An 18,813-nucleotide genomic window follows, 5' to 3' on the forward strand; every position below is an offset into this window, starting at 1 on the left:
GTAAATTGGGAACATCTACCTTTGCATAATATTATGTAGCATGGTTTTTAAAAACGAACTGGTGATTGAACCAGTTAGGGGTCTAGTTACCAGTCCGAATGGTTCGACCATCTGTCTCGAATGGCTAGTTTGTTCTAACCAAAAAAAAATTAAAAAATTAAAAAATTTTAAAAAATGGTCAAAACCGTTCGAACGGTTAACCAGCTGATTCAGTGGTTTGCTGACCAAAATCAACGGTTTTGAGGGAAAATGGATCAATTTTTTTGGTCCGACTATCCGGTCCGATCCTGTTTTAAAAACCATACTATATAAGCTATGGATAGACATGAACAGAATTTGTGTGAGCAGGAGATCTTGACTCTTTGAGGGGTGTTAAATTAATTGAAAAGAGAGTAGTGGAAAATCGTTTCATCTTCCTACTTTTTAATACAAGGCTGTGGATTCAAATGGATACCATTTTAGAATATGTGGTTGCTTTTAACTAAGAAAAGGACCAAATAGGGGCCAGCAGACGCAGACAGGAGTGGGAGTAGTTGATATTTTGTCCCAATTCCCAATTGGCTTTAATGTCTTTGAATTCTTACAAACTTAAAAAAGAATGTCCGAATATTCTAAAGAGAACTTTTGATTTTGCTACAATAAAAAAAAATAACTCATCTTTTAGGCTTAGTTTGAGACTATTGCAAATACAAATATGTTAATTTGTTTAGGGAAAACCTGAATACAATATTTTTTAAATCTTACATATACACTTTTTTATGAAAACAATATAAATATAAATATGTAGAGTGCAAAACGTTATATTTTATATGTATTTATACTATATATATTTATATTTATATTTTTTTCAAATTGAGCCAAAAAAATGGAAATATGATAAGAATAGTCTTCTTTTTTTTTTAAGGCAATAGTCATAGTCTTCTTTGATAATGATAGACGATTATTCTCAATGTTATTGGCAAGTAATAACCATTGAAGATATTTGATTCGAACTTGTACTTCCATTTTCATTTTATTAGATTTCTTTTACTTGTCCAAGTTCTTTTTTTATCTAGTTTGACTCTCTTTGTCTCTCGCTCTTTCTCTAAATAGGGGATGAATTTACCGACTCTAGATCTCCTACCTACAAGAACTCTACCCACAAAACATTACCCAGTGCATTGGAAACATATCCCCATGCATATAAAGAACATGCAAGAGGATGAGATGTCTCCATGTGCGGTTGCGATATTATGTGGGTTGGAAATCTGGGCTTGACTTAGGGAGAACTTGTGGTGTTTAGGTTTAGTTCTATTTAAAGGGACACCGTAGTTACTAATGAAGCATAAATCATCCAACTTCTTTGCTAGAGGACAGTTCAAATGAATAGTAGATGTGGTCAGTAGATCGATCTACAAGAAATAGAAAATCAGAGTGTCTGTGGGTTTAGATCGGGGATGAGAACTCTGATACTTAAGTTAACCAAGCTAAAAAGCAAGGAAACTAGGGAATTTAAAAAGCAAGAGAACTGGTTTTCGCACTTAATCATACATACCTTGTGAAGGCAAGGAGGTGCATTTTTATAGGCATCGGGGTCCAAGAGCCGTGTTTGAGATATTCAGGAGCAATAGGCCTTATCAGCCCATTATCTTCAAGGCACGTTGCATCGGCGCTGGCGACAATCCTCATCCAATCTCTCCAAAGCGTGTGGGGACCAAGGTCATCCCTGCCAGGTGAGCGATGTGCCAACTCCAATTTCAAAACCAATAGGTGTGCTAACCGGATAAGGACAACCCACCACTTATGTCAGTACCCAGAGGTCAATTGGCTACTCAAGTCGTTGTCTGCCTAGGTTGGGGAAGTCAAGTCGGCATTCGAAGTCATCAACTTGTTTTCTCAAAGTGATGTGATCTGCTTTAACGTGGAACAACTCATCGGTCTTCCTTAGGTCAAGATGTAGTTAGTTGGCTTAGGCCGACCTTGCTATGTGCGACCTATCCCCATGTGGCATCGATGTGTCATTAAACGGTTTGAATTTTCCACATGCCTCTTTATGATTAGTCAACCAAATTACCCCACATCAATTGCCCCCCACTCCCGAGCCTGAGGTTCCAAGCTCGTTAAAGGGAGTAGCCCAGTTTGGGGTGATTATAGTCTAACATCGACGTTGGTTCTTCATCGGGTTACTGTTCGAGAATGAACTAGTTTGCCCAACTTAGGTTGTTTGATAGGTCAAGTCTTGAGCATGCACAGAAGCCACGCAAAAATTAGGTTTCATTGACATAAAAAACATGTTACTCATTTTGGCCTCGGAAGACAAATCGTTGCATCCCGCTGAGCCATTGGATCAGATCGATCTTTGTTGTTCATAGGCTGGGTTTCCCATCTATAAATAGGGATCCTTTGGGGTACCGTTTGCATTTATCTTCTTAAGTTTGAGTAAGGTTGAAGTGTCATAATGTCGAAGAGCTTAGTGTGATCGCAATCCTTGTTGAGGTCAGCGAGGTCGGTTTAGTAGCCTCTTCTTGGTGAGTCCCTGTGCCTTTTCTTTTCTTTTTTTCTCTCTCTTTTTAAGTTATGTCCAATATTGAGTATGGGGAGAGAATGATCATTTTGTTCATGCCGAGGAGGGGTCCTTGTCTCAGGAACAACAAGATTCCCATAAAGGGGCCTCAACCTCCCAACAACAACCCAAAACCAAGTCGGAGTTCAGTCCAACAAAGTTAACATTCAAGGACATCCTCAGGCTCGTAGCTCAGTATAAGATCCTCAACTAATTCAACTATTCCCTTCCTCTTGGTCAATACCCCAGGGAGTACAAGAAGGAGGAGGTTTGTCTCTTCGAATAGGCACTAGAGGTTGGGCTCAGGTTTTCTCTCCATCCCTTTATAATTGAGGTGTTGAACCACTATGACATTTCCCTAGCTCAACTTCACTCGAACTCCATAAAAACCCTAGTCGACACTATCTCCTTTTGTCATAACTTCGGCTTTCCCTTAAGCATCTAGACCTTTGTCGCCCTTTGCCATTTAAAGAGGAACCCTACAGAAAAATTCAGCTTCTACTTGTCTTACCACCTTGGTTGCAAGTTGTTGGACAATTTCCCTTCCAAGGTATCGGCTTGGAAGATGATATACCTCTTCCTAGTTGCTGATGGCGGGTGGCCCTTTACCTCAGAGTGGAAGACGACTCCTAAGGATTTCAGTAGACTTTGAGTGAATGCCCGCAGGTGAGGGTACAAGTCTTGGTCAATAGGAGATCGTTGTTCAGTGAGTTTTTGGCTGAAGAGAAGTTGATCGAAGTAGGGGTTGAGTACTCCAGGAAGGTCGTCATGCCAGACTTAGGTGCTTTTTCTGTTAGTTTTCTACTTCAACAGTTCAACTTACTTCAATTCACTTGTGCAAGAGACATATCAAGAGTAACTACTTTGGGGCTATTCCAAGCCATGAAGAGGAAAAAGAGGAAGGTAGTCCATGGTGAGGCTCCTTAGACTAAGGCCAATGGGCAGGTAGCTTCCGAGGTCATCCACATTGACCTCATTGATGAGGAACGGCAGGACAGTATTGTGACGGAATCCAATATCATCCGAGCTCCCGAAGAGAGTCATTCGCTTCCTAGATCCAATGAGATTGACACTTCAAATGTTGATTATAAGAAAGGGCACTTGATCCTGGATCCGGCGATAGTACTGGAGAAGAGCAAGGTTGTTGTCATCCCAAAGGAGGTGGGGACGCAATATGTGGTGACCTACTCAGGTCGGCGGCAAGATACTTTAGTACCTCATGGTTGTAAGTACTCTTACAATGACTTCAATTTCTATTGTGTGTCTCTTGTCGCTTTCTAATTATCTTGAGATATTTTTCAAGTGAAACTCCTCGACACACGCTCTACTGAGCCTGACCGAATTGGGTCACTGAAATGCTCTCCCGAGGTCACTTGGAATGGGCTTCCTAACTTGTCTTGGACCTGAAGACCAAGCTGGCATAGGAAAAAGCAGAGAATGTTTGATCTAGAAAAGAAGATCGATGAGTAAGACAACAAGCTGGAATAGAAAAGAGACTAAGCTTGTGGAGAAAATGTCAAAGTTCTCTTAAGACATCCGCGTCACCAAAGCCAAAGGTGTCGAAGAGTATCACTCCTCTCAGCAATTCCATCAGGAGGAGGACTTTAGCGCAGCTGCCTTCCGCCAGGGCTTCATGCTGTGTTGCATGCTTGTAGCATCCCTGAGCCTGGAGTTTGACTTGGAGAAGTTGAAGATCTTGGCCTACACTACCAAGATGATCGATCGGGTCGACAAGTAGCCCAATTCTGAGGGGGACAAAGGAGAGGGTGGCAGAGATGAGGAACTCATTGATGACGTTGAGGAAACATAAGATAGGGGCAATGACGTGTCCCATAATGACGAGGTACCATTTGCCTCTTTTCTTGGACCCCCCATACATACATGATGTATCCTGAGCCTCTAAGCTCGCTTTTCTACTTTTGTTGTTTTTTATCTTTCTTCTTTTTTAGCCGTAGTGATATAATCTCTTTTTTGATTAAGTAATGGAGAACTTTTTGACTTCAATGTGTCGATCTACTTCCTTTGCACCTTTCTATTTTTTCTAAGTCATAAGACAATTATTGGCTAAGTAGTGAAACGGTACCAAGGTGCGCATAGTGGGTCAACTTTATCGTTCATGAACCAAGGTGCACAAAGTGGGTCAGTCTCATATGTAATGAACCGATGTACTAAGAGCAAATTGGTCGGACCAAATTGCATAAGTGGGTGGTCACACAGGTTAGAGGTCGGGATTGCCAAGGTGTTGCCTATGACACAGTTAAATTTCAAATTTCAATTTACGAGCTCGAAACTTCAAAGTAGTGTTTTTTAATGTTGTTGGCATCCCACAACGAGGGACCTGCCTCCCCTTGAGGGTTTTAAGTTCATAAGTCCTTGGTCCCAATACCTTAGTCACCTTGTAGGGACCTTCCCAGTTGGGAACAAGCTTTCCCACTCCCAGCTTGAGTATGATGACCTTCTTCAACACAAGGTAGTTAGCTTAGAAGCAACATCTTTTGACTTTGGAATTATTGAGCTACCCTTTGCTAGTAGGCAACAATCCAAATTCGAGCATAGTCGTGTACCTCTTTGACTAAGTCAAGGTTGGTCCACAACTCTTTGTTCTTCTCCTTGCCATATGTTTCTAATCGTAAGGTCAGCACCTCGATCATGGTAGGGATAACAACCTCTATCCCAAATGTTAGGTTGAACAATGTTGCATCTGTTGTCGTTCGATACCCCATAAGACGTTGGGGAGCTCGTCAACCCACAAACCCTTAGCTCGGGCCAACTGAGTTTTCAAGCCTCGCAAGATGGCCCTATTTGTGACATTGGCTTGCCCATTCACTTGGGGGTGAACGAATGAGGTAAAATTCTATTTGATTTCCAACTTGGCACTCTAATCTTGGAACCTAATGTCTCCAAACTACTACCCATTGTTCAAGATCAGTACGTGGAGCAACCCTTATCGACAAACGATACATTTCAGCCTTCCACAACAACGACCAAGTACCTCCTCTAGCCAGATGCCGGTGGAAAGGGGTCAAGAACATCAATCTTCCACTGGGCAAAAGGCTACGAGCTTATTAGGTATTATAGGTCAACGACTAGATGTCAGGGTATGTTGGTGTGGCAATGACACCAATCACAATGTTGCACAAACTGGATTGCATTTTCCTTCTTTGTTGACCAGTAGTAGCCAAGGGTGATCATGGGTTGGGCTTTGCACTTATGATAAGGGCTACAACCTAGGCTTCGGCCCAGCTTGGCCCAGGTTCCAAGCTTGAAATATAAGCCCTAACCTATGTCTACATGGGCCCAGGCTAGGTTGGGCCTGATTCCGAGCCTATGTCTTTCATATAAAAACATTATATATAATTAATATTTTATATTAAATAACATATAATATGCATGTAAACTTATTTTATACATTATATAATATAAATTATACATGTCATATTATAATATTTATATATAAAATATAATATAATATAAAATAACATGTGTCCATATATATACATTATACATAAAATGTTATGTTTAAATATGTGGGTCGGGTAGGACCCAAGTTGGGATTAAAGTATTAGGCCCATGCCCAACCCTAAAATTTATGGGCATGATGCGGGTTTGCACCGAGGTCGGGCCTAAACAAAAAACCTAGGCCCAAGCTTGTAATTTTCAGGCTAGGCTAAAATGGTCATCCCTAGTAGTAGCTTTGTTGGAGGGCCTTTTGAGCAAGCGCATTGCCCCCTAAGTGTTTGCCACAAAGTCCCTTGTGGATCTCTTGGAGCACATAGTAAGCCTTGCAAGGTCGGAGACATCGCAAGGGTAGACAACTTCATGTACAACTGTTCGCCAATTATGATGTAATGAGTTGCCTTCTATTCAATCTTCCAAGTTGCGTTTTAATCTGAGGGCAACACTCTATGGCACAAGTACTTGAAAAACGGATCTATCTAGCTTGGTTCCACGACCTATACAAGAGCAACCTCCTCCTATGCTGCCTTTTTTTACTAGATTTTTTACTTTCTTGTAGCCATATCGTCTGCATAAACTTTTACTTTATTTCCAATCAAGTTTGAATAAATTTTGTTTACAAGACGCTGATAGGTCACCTCAACATTCTTTAGGCCGAAAGGCATGACTTGTAATAATATAATCCAGTTTTGGTTACAAAAGTTTTTTTTTTTTTCTTAGGGGTCATTTGGTAAGTATTTTTGGAAAGATCTTTTGGTAGCTCTAACAGTCAAAAGACGCATTAAGCTTTTGCTTGATCTAAGTAGCCTAAAGCTAGTTTGGCTACTACACGTCATTCTGTGCAAGAATAAAGTGAGGAAGACACGAAAATCTCCATTTGGACCTTCCCAAAATCAACCCAAATGGGTTTCTCGCATCTTTTTAGCACACCAACTTTTGGTGGCTAGATCTGTTACAGACCAAATGGAAAAAGATCACAATGTGGTCTTTCCGGCTTGTAAACGATTCAAAGACGTGTGGAAAAGATGTGCCAAACAGGGCCTTGGTCTGTTGGATTCATCTAGATCTGCTTGTAACTAGAGTATGCATCCATGAAACTCAACAACTCGAACCCCAAGGTGGCATGTACCAATCTGTCTATCCTTGAGAGTGGGAAGCTATCCTTCGAGTAGGCTCAGTTTAGGTTGGTGTAATCGATGCTCATTCGCCACTTCCTGTTTCCCTTTTAGATAAGTACCACATTTGCTATCCAACTTGGGTACTCTATTTTTCTGATGAAGTTAGCACTATGGAGGATCCCAACCTCCTCCTCAATGGTCCACCACTTCGGGGTGGAGTTCCTCTTCCTCTACTTTATGGGTCTAACCAAGGGATCTATGTTACACCTATGGATAAGCACAAAGGGGTCTATGCCAGCAAGCGATAAGCAAATATATTTACATTAGAACATAAAAAATTCACTAATTTGGATCACAAAGGTTCCTCAAGGTGGTATCCAATTTGGATCGTCTTCTCAGGCTTGGTATCTAAGACCGGCACCGAGACGACATCTTCTATAGTGTGAGCTCTGTCCTCTCTAGATTCTGAGAGTGGTTACAAGTCAATTGTCGGCAACTACTTTACCTTGCCTTTCAAGATTGCCACGTAGCATTTTCTGGGACTATTTTTGGTCCTCAAACATTACTTCAATTCCATTCTCAATGGGGAATTTCATGGTCAAGCGTTAGATAGATACCACAACTCAGAGTGCATGTAGGATAGGGTAGCAAGGATAGCATTGTTGGGTGAGGATGTGTCAACGGCCAAAAAACTATGGTTGAACACGATCCTATTTGGCGTGATCCCCACTTTAACCAATAGTTGATCCTTTCTAGAGGTTGAACGACCTCCCTGGTAAAACCGACTAGTGGTACATCGGTAGGGACAAGGTCTAACATCTACAGCTGCATCTTCTCAAAGGTTTCCACAAAAACAATGTCCGTCAAGCTATCGCTATCAACCAAGATGCACTTTACCTCATAGTCGTGAATGACCAAATTCATTACAAGGGCATCATTATGAGGGTAGTGAACCCCTCTAGTATCATCCTGGGTGAATTAAAACACCTCTTCCAATTGTGGCCTCTATGGGGGCTTCTCATCATCCATACTTAGACCACGCACCAATGCCTTCCCAGTGGACGAGCTACAATCCACTACTATCGATCCGTCAATGATCATGTTGATCACCCTGGCGAGTAGACCTATTCATGGGTCAGGCTTGGGCTTAACTTTTGTCAAAATTCTAATGGGCCTGGCCTGAAGTCCAAGCCTGAGATAGTGTAAAATTGGGCTGGAAGCCCGGCCCATGAATAGGTCTACCGGCGAGTGGTCATTCATTCTCTTGGGGCTGGTTTCTCGGTGGTTCAACAACTCAGTCTTCCTTCTTGAGATATCCTCGCTGAATGAGCTCCTCGATCTCATCTTTTAGGTTCCAAAAATTCTTGGTGTCATGTCCCTTCTCTTTGTGGAAGTGGAAATACCATCATCGATTTCTATTGGTTAGATTTCCCTTTAGACGAGATGGCCACATTAGGTAGTCGACTGACTTACTCTCCATGAAGATCTCTCCCCTCCTCACATTTAGTAGAATGTAGTCCTTGTATTTCATCGGGGGGGGGGGGGGGGGGGAGTCTTGGAGCATTGTGTTGGTGACCTAGAACAGCAAGGGGACAACCTAGATCTGTGGCTGGGCAACTTGGAGTGCCTCAATGACCTATTGTTCCTCCGGTTGCTTTTATTGCTCTCATCTTGGTCATTATCACGTTCCTTCCTCTTGCCGGCTTGGTGATCTCTTCATGTGTACAAAGCATATTTTCAACATTTATATACTTCTGAGCTTGCTTAAGGAACTTCTCCATGTCCTCCGAGGGGTTCTTCATAAGCAAAATTCCTGAAAAGGGGTCTTGAATGTCGTGGATTGCCATAGTTATTTGTATGGCAGGGTCAAGATTCTAGATTTGTAGAGACTCTAGAGTGAACCTCCACACAAATACTATTTAAGGTCCTTGCCCGATTTCTAGTAGATGGTCATCAGGTAGTTGGCGGTCTTCGAGTGACACTTGCTGGTGGCAAAGTGAGTGGTGAACATGTTAACAAATTGGCCCTAGGTTTTGATGGAACTTGGGGCTAGGCCAAAGTATACCATCTAAGCCGCTTGGTGGAATGTAGTTGGGAAGGCGAGGCACAGGCTTGCCTTGTTCACTTTGCGTAGTTGCATGAAGGCCTAAAAGCTGTCGACATGGTCGACTGGGTCCATCGTTCCATTGTAGGTATCTAGATTTAGGGCCTTGAAGTCCTTGAGTCGAGGCTTAGAAAGGATCTTGGTTGTTAGGGGTGAGGCTCGAGTGAACTAGGGCATAGTCAAAGTGTTCGACCACTTGGTCCTCAAAGGGGCTCTACCACTCTACTACCGGTCCTACACCTTAGGGCTGAGTCGGCTCTTAACGGGCTCATGCCTAAGGCACCTCCTATGCCTATTCCTCCTCGACTCTGACATCAAAGTGGTACTATTCAACCTAATCGAGGTGTTCACCTTGTTGGTATCCTTGTCAAGAATGTATGTAGCATCTTGTACTTCAGAGGTTTGGGTCCTCGCTGGGTTCTTTGAGACATTGATGGTTTGATGCCTATCCTTTGGTGGGGTGACCAACCTATTGACATTCTAGCCTAGGTTTTGATTTTGGGGCAGCGGCTTTGGGCATACTGCATCAATTCTCGGAATTGGCGGTGGTCCACATTAGTAGGAATCATTGAGAGCTAGACTGCTTGGTTTTGCCCCCAATGGAGGTTCCTTCGTTCTAGTTATTCTTTGGAGATGGTGTAGCTATCTTGAAAACTAAGTGAGAATAGTGAGAATGAACTAGCTCTTCGTTTAGAATTCCCATAGATGACACCAATTGATAAAGCGTAAATCACATGACGAGGGACAACTCAGACGAATAGTAAATGAGGTTGGTAGACCGATTTGTAAGAAATAAGAGATCAGATTGCCTGAGGGTTTAGACCCAGGGTGAGCACTCCGATGCTTAAGTTAGTCGAGTTAGAAAGAAAGAAAGTTGAGAATTCAAAAAGCAAGAGAACTAGTTTTTGCATTTAATCACGCATACCTTGTGAAGGAAAGGAGGTGCCTTTTTATAGGCCTTATTAGCCCATTATCTTCAAGGCACATTGTACTAGCATTGGTGACAATCCTCATCTAGTCTCTCTAAAGTGTGTAGGGCCCGAGGTCGTCCCTACCAGGTGGGCAATGTGTTGCTGTCGGTTTTCAAAACCGATAGTTAATCAGCTTAGGCCAACCTAGCCAAGTGTGGCCTATCCCCACATGGTGTTGAGGTGTCACTAGACAATTCAGGTTCGTCACATTTCTCTTTGTGATTGGTTGGCCAAATTACCCCTCATTAGTTGCCAACTTACCATTTACTGAATTGGTTTTAAAATTTGAACCAAGTGACACCAATTTGCCATGATTGGTTCAAGTCTAGAAACTTACCATAGGTCCCCAAAATAGGATGGTTGCATTGTGGTCCATCATTCAAATTTAGGGATGCAAGTGGATCAAATCAGATTTGAATCAGGGTATATTCAAATCCGATTCGAAACACTATAGGTCTGATACAAAGATTTTATTGAATGTCATAAATATCAATTTGAATTCGAATATGATACAATCTAGATTATTTTTAAAAAATTAATAAATTATTAAAAAAGAAAATAAAATATATCTACTTAAAAAAAAAAATACAAGTATGTTTTCAACTATTTTCATCAATATATATACATGTTTTTATAAAAAATAAATAATAAAAATTTATAGAAATACAATATAAATAACATATTTATAAATAAATAAATAACATATATATCATATATAAATAAATAAATACATAACATATAATTGGATCGGATAGGCAAGTGATCTAAATCCGATCCAATTTTTAATTGGATTGGATTATCCAATCTGATCTAACAATCCAAAACAAGGATATCCGAATTCAACAATATAGGATTAGATCAAATCATGATCCGATCCATTTGCACATCTATTCAAATTCATATCCAAAATGTGACTTCGAAGCCAATATTTGGACGACGGTAAAAAAAAAGTTTTCATTTAACTGAAGAACTAGCATACACTATGTATAATTGGGACCTAGAACTAGGAGGCCACTCAAATATGTTGCTTATATACTGTGTATAGTTGGCTAAAATTTTTGGGAAGGACCCGTTTAGTGCTCCTCACACTGACCTCATAGCCACATCCCACCCTATATTTGGAACATCTTCATAAAGTATGGGAATGTTCTTGATGTGCAACTAAAACATGATGAGAGGTTGGTGCAAGGGGCACTCTATGAGAAGTAGATTTGGGCTCAAAGGATCTAGGTATGTCAATTTTACCCATGCCCACTATGTTCTCCCAACCCCATCTGGTCAAGGATGGAGATTGCCTTGGCATGGGTGGAGGGCAAGGATGGGGATTAATACAGATTCTTAATTGGAGAAGACGATGGGATTAAAGTCCCAATCTAACCACCCCGATTATATATATTAAATATTATTACATTAATATATATATATATATATATATATATATATATATATATATATATATATATATATCAAAATATATTTAAATTTTTGTTTGTTTCAAGTAATTTGGGTCCTAGTGGGGAACTTGTCTCCATTGAGGATAGGGATGGAGGGTAGCTTTTTATCCTCGATGGAGGTTAGGGATAGAGTTTTGTTTCAAAATGGGGCTTGAGGATGGGGAATATGGTCATTGTCTTGTTGCCATTCCTATAGGGACTCCCACCTTATTACTTAGCTCTGCCCCTAGTTCCGTATATACATGAAGCCCATGTCGGTGGTTAGACAAGAGTAGGGTTGCAAGTCGGGCAGGGTTAGGTTGGGTTGAGGCCAACCCTGGCCCAACTCTAAGTTCTAAACCCCAATCCTAATCCTAATCCAGCCCGACTTTCAACTCAAACTACCCAACCTTAACCCTATCCTAACTAAATTCCTTCAACCCTAACGGACTTCGAGTTGGGCTGGGCTCAGGTTGGGCACAACCCAACCTTCTTCCCATCCCTTAAAAGCTCATAGAATTTCTCGATTTTAGATCTTAAATCAACTTTCACTACATATTATTAATCCTATGTTTCATTGGTATTTGTTTGTTGACGTTTTTTTTTTTGTTCTTTTGGTACAAAATTCAGAAAAACAAGTGTTAGAAATGACTATAGTTTATTACGAGTTATGACTTACGCTAGATCTTTTATGGGCAGCAAACAATAGAAAGGAGATGAAGAATAAAATTTTCAAAAAGCATAAAATAGTGTTATTGAGGTTTTAGTCTTTCTAATTACGATAAAGTGAAGTGATTATCTTGAAAGAAATACATGATACTATGAGGTAGGGGCTATACAAATATCATGCATCTAAACAAATCAATGCATGTTATATATTAAATATAACAAATATTTATACATGACATGTACTATAGAGTCGGGTTTGGGTTGGGCCAGGTTGCCTAAGGGGTCAACCCTAACCTTAACCTGAGCATCAACCCAATGTTGGGTTAGGATTGAGTTCGGGCCAACCTGACCCAAGTTGCAGCCTTAGATGAGTGTTCACTTATAGGAATGGCAATTTTCCCCATCATTGTTGGGTACCCGGCCTTAGGGGCCCTCATGGTTGTGGGCATTTTTTGTAACCGAACTAGTACTACCGATTTTTGGAAAACCGGTAACCAAAACCGATCGGTTAATCGGCTGACTGGTTCGTTTAATAGTCGATTTTTGGTTTTTTATTTTTCCAATATATATTAAAAAATATATAAATATATAATAAACAATTATAAATATATATAAAATATTATATTTTAAATAATAAATAGTATATCATATATTATAAATATATATTTATATATTTATATATATAAAATACATGTATAATGATCAATTCGATTAACTGCCATTTTTCTAAATTGCTTAACTGAAACCGAAGTAGTACCTTCGGTTTTTTTTTAAATATTGAACCAAAATTGAACTGACTGGTTCGGTTTGGTTTTTTGGTTTTTCTCTCACCCCTACCCGGCCTCCCTAACTCGATGGGATTGGAGATGGTGGTTGCCTTGGCAAGGGTGAAGATGTGGATTAGTAGGGATCCTTCATCAGGGTTGAGGAGTGAGTTCCACACCCTAACCCCGATTCGAGCTCCTAGTAGGTTTCCATCTGCAGATCCGCATCTAATAGACCTCTATTTCAAGCAAGGATCAACAATATTGGTACAATCAGATGTATCATATCCATATTGGTGGACTCCATCCTTCTAATGCTTATAAAATAAAAACTAGCAGGGACCTATGCGATGGATGGACTTTGTTAAGCAAAAGTTAAATAATAAAAATACATGAGTAGACAATTGTTTTAGAATTTAATTTTTAAATAATTAATAATGATATATATTTCATATACTATTATTAATAACTTTTTTCAATATAAAATATCAATAATTAATTTTAGCTAGGGATGTTCATCTAACTTATGAAATTCACTCAACTCGACCCAAGTTGGTCACTTTCTAGTATTTCCAGTCGGTTTCGGTTCAACAATTTTTCAACCCAAACCAAGTCAGGTTAGTTTTGGTTTGACCATTTATAAACCAATCAAAATTGAACCAACCTGATCAAATATATATGTATATATATATATTATATTTCTTACTCTAAAATATTTTATATTGTAAACTTAAATTTTAAATATATTCTTTAATAATATCATTGTGTTTTTTAAATGTAATTTACTTTTTTAAGTTTAAATCTTTTGAATCGACTAACCAAACTAAAAAGCAACCCAAATTGATCCAACACAAACAAACTTATGGATTCAAATCCTCTAAAAAGTAAAAAAGCATCTATGCCTCTTTTCAGATTTCAGACACTTTTAAAATCTTTTTAACTTTTTAGATTTGAATTTTCAAATTTATCAAATGCCACCTTAGTTTCCTAATAAAAAGAGGAGAAAAAAGGGAGATAAACCATGCTAAGGTGGCAACTCCATGGACTTCTAAAGGCAAATTTGAACCCCCTCAGGAATTGCTCCATTGGGGTAATGGAGCAAGAAGAGGCCTTCTAATGTGGCATATTCTACTTTAGAATATACTAGCAGGGACCCGTGCGATGCACGGGATTTGTTAAGCAAAAGGTAAACAATAAAAACACATAAGAGTATATAATTGTTTTATATTTTTAATTTTTAAATAATTAATAATTATTTATATTTTATATACTACTTTTAATAATTTTTTAGAATACAAAAATAACAATAATTAATTTTAGTTAGGTTATTCATAAAATTGATGAATCCGACCAACCTGACCAGCTCGACCAAGTTCCTCAGTTTTCTAGTATTTTCAGTCGACTTTGGTTTAACAATTTCCCAACTCGACAAAGTTGGATCAATTTTTCTTTAGCCATTTGTAAATTGACCAAAATTGAATAACCTGACCATAGATGTATATTAATATTTTGTATTTTTAATATAATATCTAAAATGGGAAAGTGGTTAAGTTTATTTTTTTAATAATGTTGCTACAACTTTTGAATTGATCCATCAAACCGAAAATTGACCCAAACTAATAAAATCCAAGTTGGCTGGTTTTCACTAACGATCAGTCGGTTTCTAGTGACCAACTCGCCAACCTGACCAAGTTAGTTTGGTTGGTCACACAACCTACAACCATGCCAAACTAACTTGTGAGCACTTCTAATTTCAACTAAATTAATAGTCTAATATCTAATAAATAACAATAGTTTAATCTCCAATAATTATTAAAAATTTATAACAAAAAATACACAATTATTGAAAATATATTGATAATGAAAATATAATAATTACTAAAATATAATAAATACTAAAAATATATTAAATTAGTCAATAAATAGTTTAATCTCTAATAAATGTTAATCAATAAATTATAATAAAAATACAATAAAGATAATAAGTACAATAAATTAAATTTAAAAAGTTAAATAACAATAGTTTAATTCCAATTATTATAAAAAATATATATTTATCACAAAGCCAATAAATAACTCAATACAAGAAATATTAATTTTAGTATAGATAAATATATAATAAATACAGATTAAGAATTTAAAATTATTATTTATAAATATTATTTTTTAACATTATTTTCTAGAGTTATCAATTGATATAAGTGAAAGTAGTTATTTAAATAATATCATTATTTAACTTTAAAATATTAATTATTTATTGAATTTAATAATTCATAAAATTATAATTTATACTATTATTACATAATTTCGTTATTAATTTTTTTAAAATTTAAATTATTATTAATTTAAATATTATGTTATAAGTATTGCTATACTTTTAAGAAATTTTTAAAATTTATTACATAATTTCATCATTTTAACTATTTAGAATCTAGTTATGTTAAATAGTTGTTGTTTAACCAAACCGAAATGACCCATGAAGACTCCTAATTTTAGTTAAATTAATAGTCTAGTCTCTAATAAATAACAATAGTTTAATCTCCAATAATTGTCGAGATATTATAGTGAAAATACATAATTATTGAAAATAATTTTATAATGAAAATACAACAAACAACAAATAAATATACAATGAATACAATAATTATGAAAATATAAAAAATACTAGAAATATATTAAATTAGTCAATAAATAGTGTAGTATCCAATAATAGTTTAATCTCTAACAAATATTAATCAATAAATTACAACAAAAATACAATAAATCCAATAAGTACAACAAATTAAACTTAAAAGTTAAATAATAATATTTCAAATCTCCAATTATTATTGAAAGTTTTCTATTAAATAACAAAACAAAAATATATTTATATATAATTATTAAAAATCTATTTATCATAAATACAATAAATAATTATTGAAAGTACACTAAATATTAATTTTAGTATATACAAATATACAATAAATACATATAAAAATTTTAAAATTATTACTAATAAATACTATTTTTTGAATTTTATTACTTAATTTCCTTATTTGATCTATTTTTAATTAAAATTCAAAATATTATTCAGTTATTAATTTTTTATATTTAACATATTTAAAAAATAGTTATTTACAATGTTATTTAGTTATTAAAATAATTTCATTATTTATATTTTAAAATATTTAATTATTTATTGAATTTAATAAATTGAAAAGTTACAATTCATACTATTATTATATAATTTCTTTATATTATTAATTCAAATATTATTATATCTATTATAATTACCTTTTTACTTGTTAGGAATTTTTTAAATTTGTTTCATAATTTCGTTATTTTTATTTATTTAAAATTAATTATGTTAAGTATTTCGTTTTTTAAACATTTAAATAATGTGTAAAATATTTACAATTATTTATTTATTCTATGTTATATAAATATTTAGCTATTTTGAATAATTTTTATTTAAAGTATTTAGTTATTATAATATTTTTTAGTTTTAAATTTTTATTATGTGAATAACGTTTAAATAATTTTGTTATTCAAAATTTTAATATATTATTTATTTATTAAATTCAATAATCCATAAAAATATTATTCTTGTGTTTATAATAAATATTAAAATATTTAGTTATTTAAATATCTAAATAATATGTAAAATATTTAAAATTTGTTATTTAAAATTTATTTATTTTGTTATATAATTATTTAACTATTTTTAATATTTTTATTTAAAATGTTTAGTTATTGATATATTTAGATGATATTCTTAGTTTAAAAATTTTATTATGTGAATAACGTTTAAATAATTTTGTCATTTAAAATTTTAAAATATTATTTGGTTATTAAATTGAATAATCCATAAAAATATTATTTTTGTGTTTACAAAGCATATTTTAAAGTTTCATAATTTCATTATAATATTTAAATAATTCTTAAATTTTTTAATTAAAACTTTCTTAAGATAGATATAAATCAAAAGTGGGAGAGGATAAATAGGAATTAGAGATAATTTTGGAGAGAAACTATCTACCTAATTAGAAATAATTTTATAGATAAATAGGAATTAGAGATAATTTAGGGGAAGGTGGGGGATAGTGCTGCCATTTGGCTAGATATTATAAAACCAAATCTCACTTTTTTTCTTTGATAACTAACTCCCTTGCCACGTGGCTTAATGGGTGGGCTGGGTAGGGAATAAGAGGAAAGAAAGAGAGAGTGAATGAGAGAGATAGAAAGGGGTAAGGGAGAAAAGATAGAGGTTTAAGGAGAGAAGAGAGGAGGAATGGGAGAAGGAGAGGGCTCCTGACTTGGGGCCTATAGATAGATAATAAAATTAAATAGAGTATTGATCATATCCATATGGATCGATATCCAATTTTGTGTATCGAGCATATCAATATTTTGATCCTTGATATCAAGACCTGAGTCAATGTTTATCCCTTTGAAACATCTGATTAGATTTGCTACACATGGTTGTTGTATGAAACTGTGTATAACATCTATCAAATAGTGATTGTCTACGAAAAATTCAAATTACAGGGTTTAGATGTGCTATATACCGCATCAATGTTCTAAGAGTCAAATCGCACCTAATGGTGCGGACTATGAAAACTAGGGGTGCAACTTAGGCGGGCCCAACCCAAGCCCGAACTAGCCTAACTTGGAATTTTACATGGGTTGGGCTTGGATTTTTGGTCCTCATATTGGGCTTGGACTCAAGAATTTGGGTTTTTTTTTTGTTTTTTTTTGTTTTTTTTCGGTTGGGCCTGGGTTTAGCCCTTAGGTAGCCTGAACCTGACCCAACTATACACATTTATACATACATATATAGTAGACCTGTTCATGGGCCGGGCTTTTACTCTTCATTAACAGAAATATGTTAGGCCCGTGCCTGACCCTAATAAAAAGCCCGAAACCTGAGCCCGAGCCTGAAGCTCGACCTAATAAAAAAATTAGAAAACTTCCCTATTCAATAATCAATATAAATCAGAATTTATTTACATTAAAAATATATATAAATTCAAAATTTATTTATATTAATATATATATATATATATATATATATATAAAGAAGGGAAATAGGATGTGGAGAAGAAGAATTTGGTTGGAAAAAGAAGGGAAAGAGGTGAAAAAAAGAGGGGTATTCAACTAGGGTTTTTAGGTTTATTTATAGGTCGGGTCGGGCCGGGCTATTTTGACAAATCCTGAGCTCGGCTCGAATTTATTGCGGGCCGGGCTTTTTGGCCTAAGGTTAAGCTTGCAGGCCTATATACCTGTTCAAGCCCGTCTGGGGACCGGGCCAGCCCGTCGGGCCACCCGACCCATGAATAGGTCTAATATATAGATATGTATTTACATGTATAAATACATATTTGTATATGTATTTACATATATACATACATATTTGCATAAATACATACAATCATACATGTATAATTTTAGAACAGGTTCATTGACCAACCCACGCCTGACTTGAGCCCGGGCCCAACACCAACCCGAATGCATCAAATTACAATACGAGCTAGCTCGGGTTAGAAAGATTGGGCTTGACCAGCTTGGCCTTAGGCCCAAATCTTAGGGTTGGGCCTGGATTGACCATAAACCTGGCCCAACCTGCCCGACTTGCATCCCTAGTGAAAACCAATAAGGGATAGGCATTCCAAGTCCCTGACCTAGCTAATTAATGGTTTTCACAAGTTGAACTAGCTAATTGCTTGGTTAACTAATAGAGTAAATTGTTGAAACCTCCCCTGAAATTTGGTAATTGC

Source organism: Nelumbo lutea, chromosome 1 (assembly GCF_056320005.1).
Source record: "Nelumbo lutea isolate HS-2025 chromosome 1, American lotus-T2T, whole genome shotgun sequence".
NCBI lineage: Eukaryota > Viridiplantae > Streptophyta > Magnoliopsida > Proteales > Nelumbonaceae > Nelumbo > Nelumbo lutea.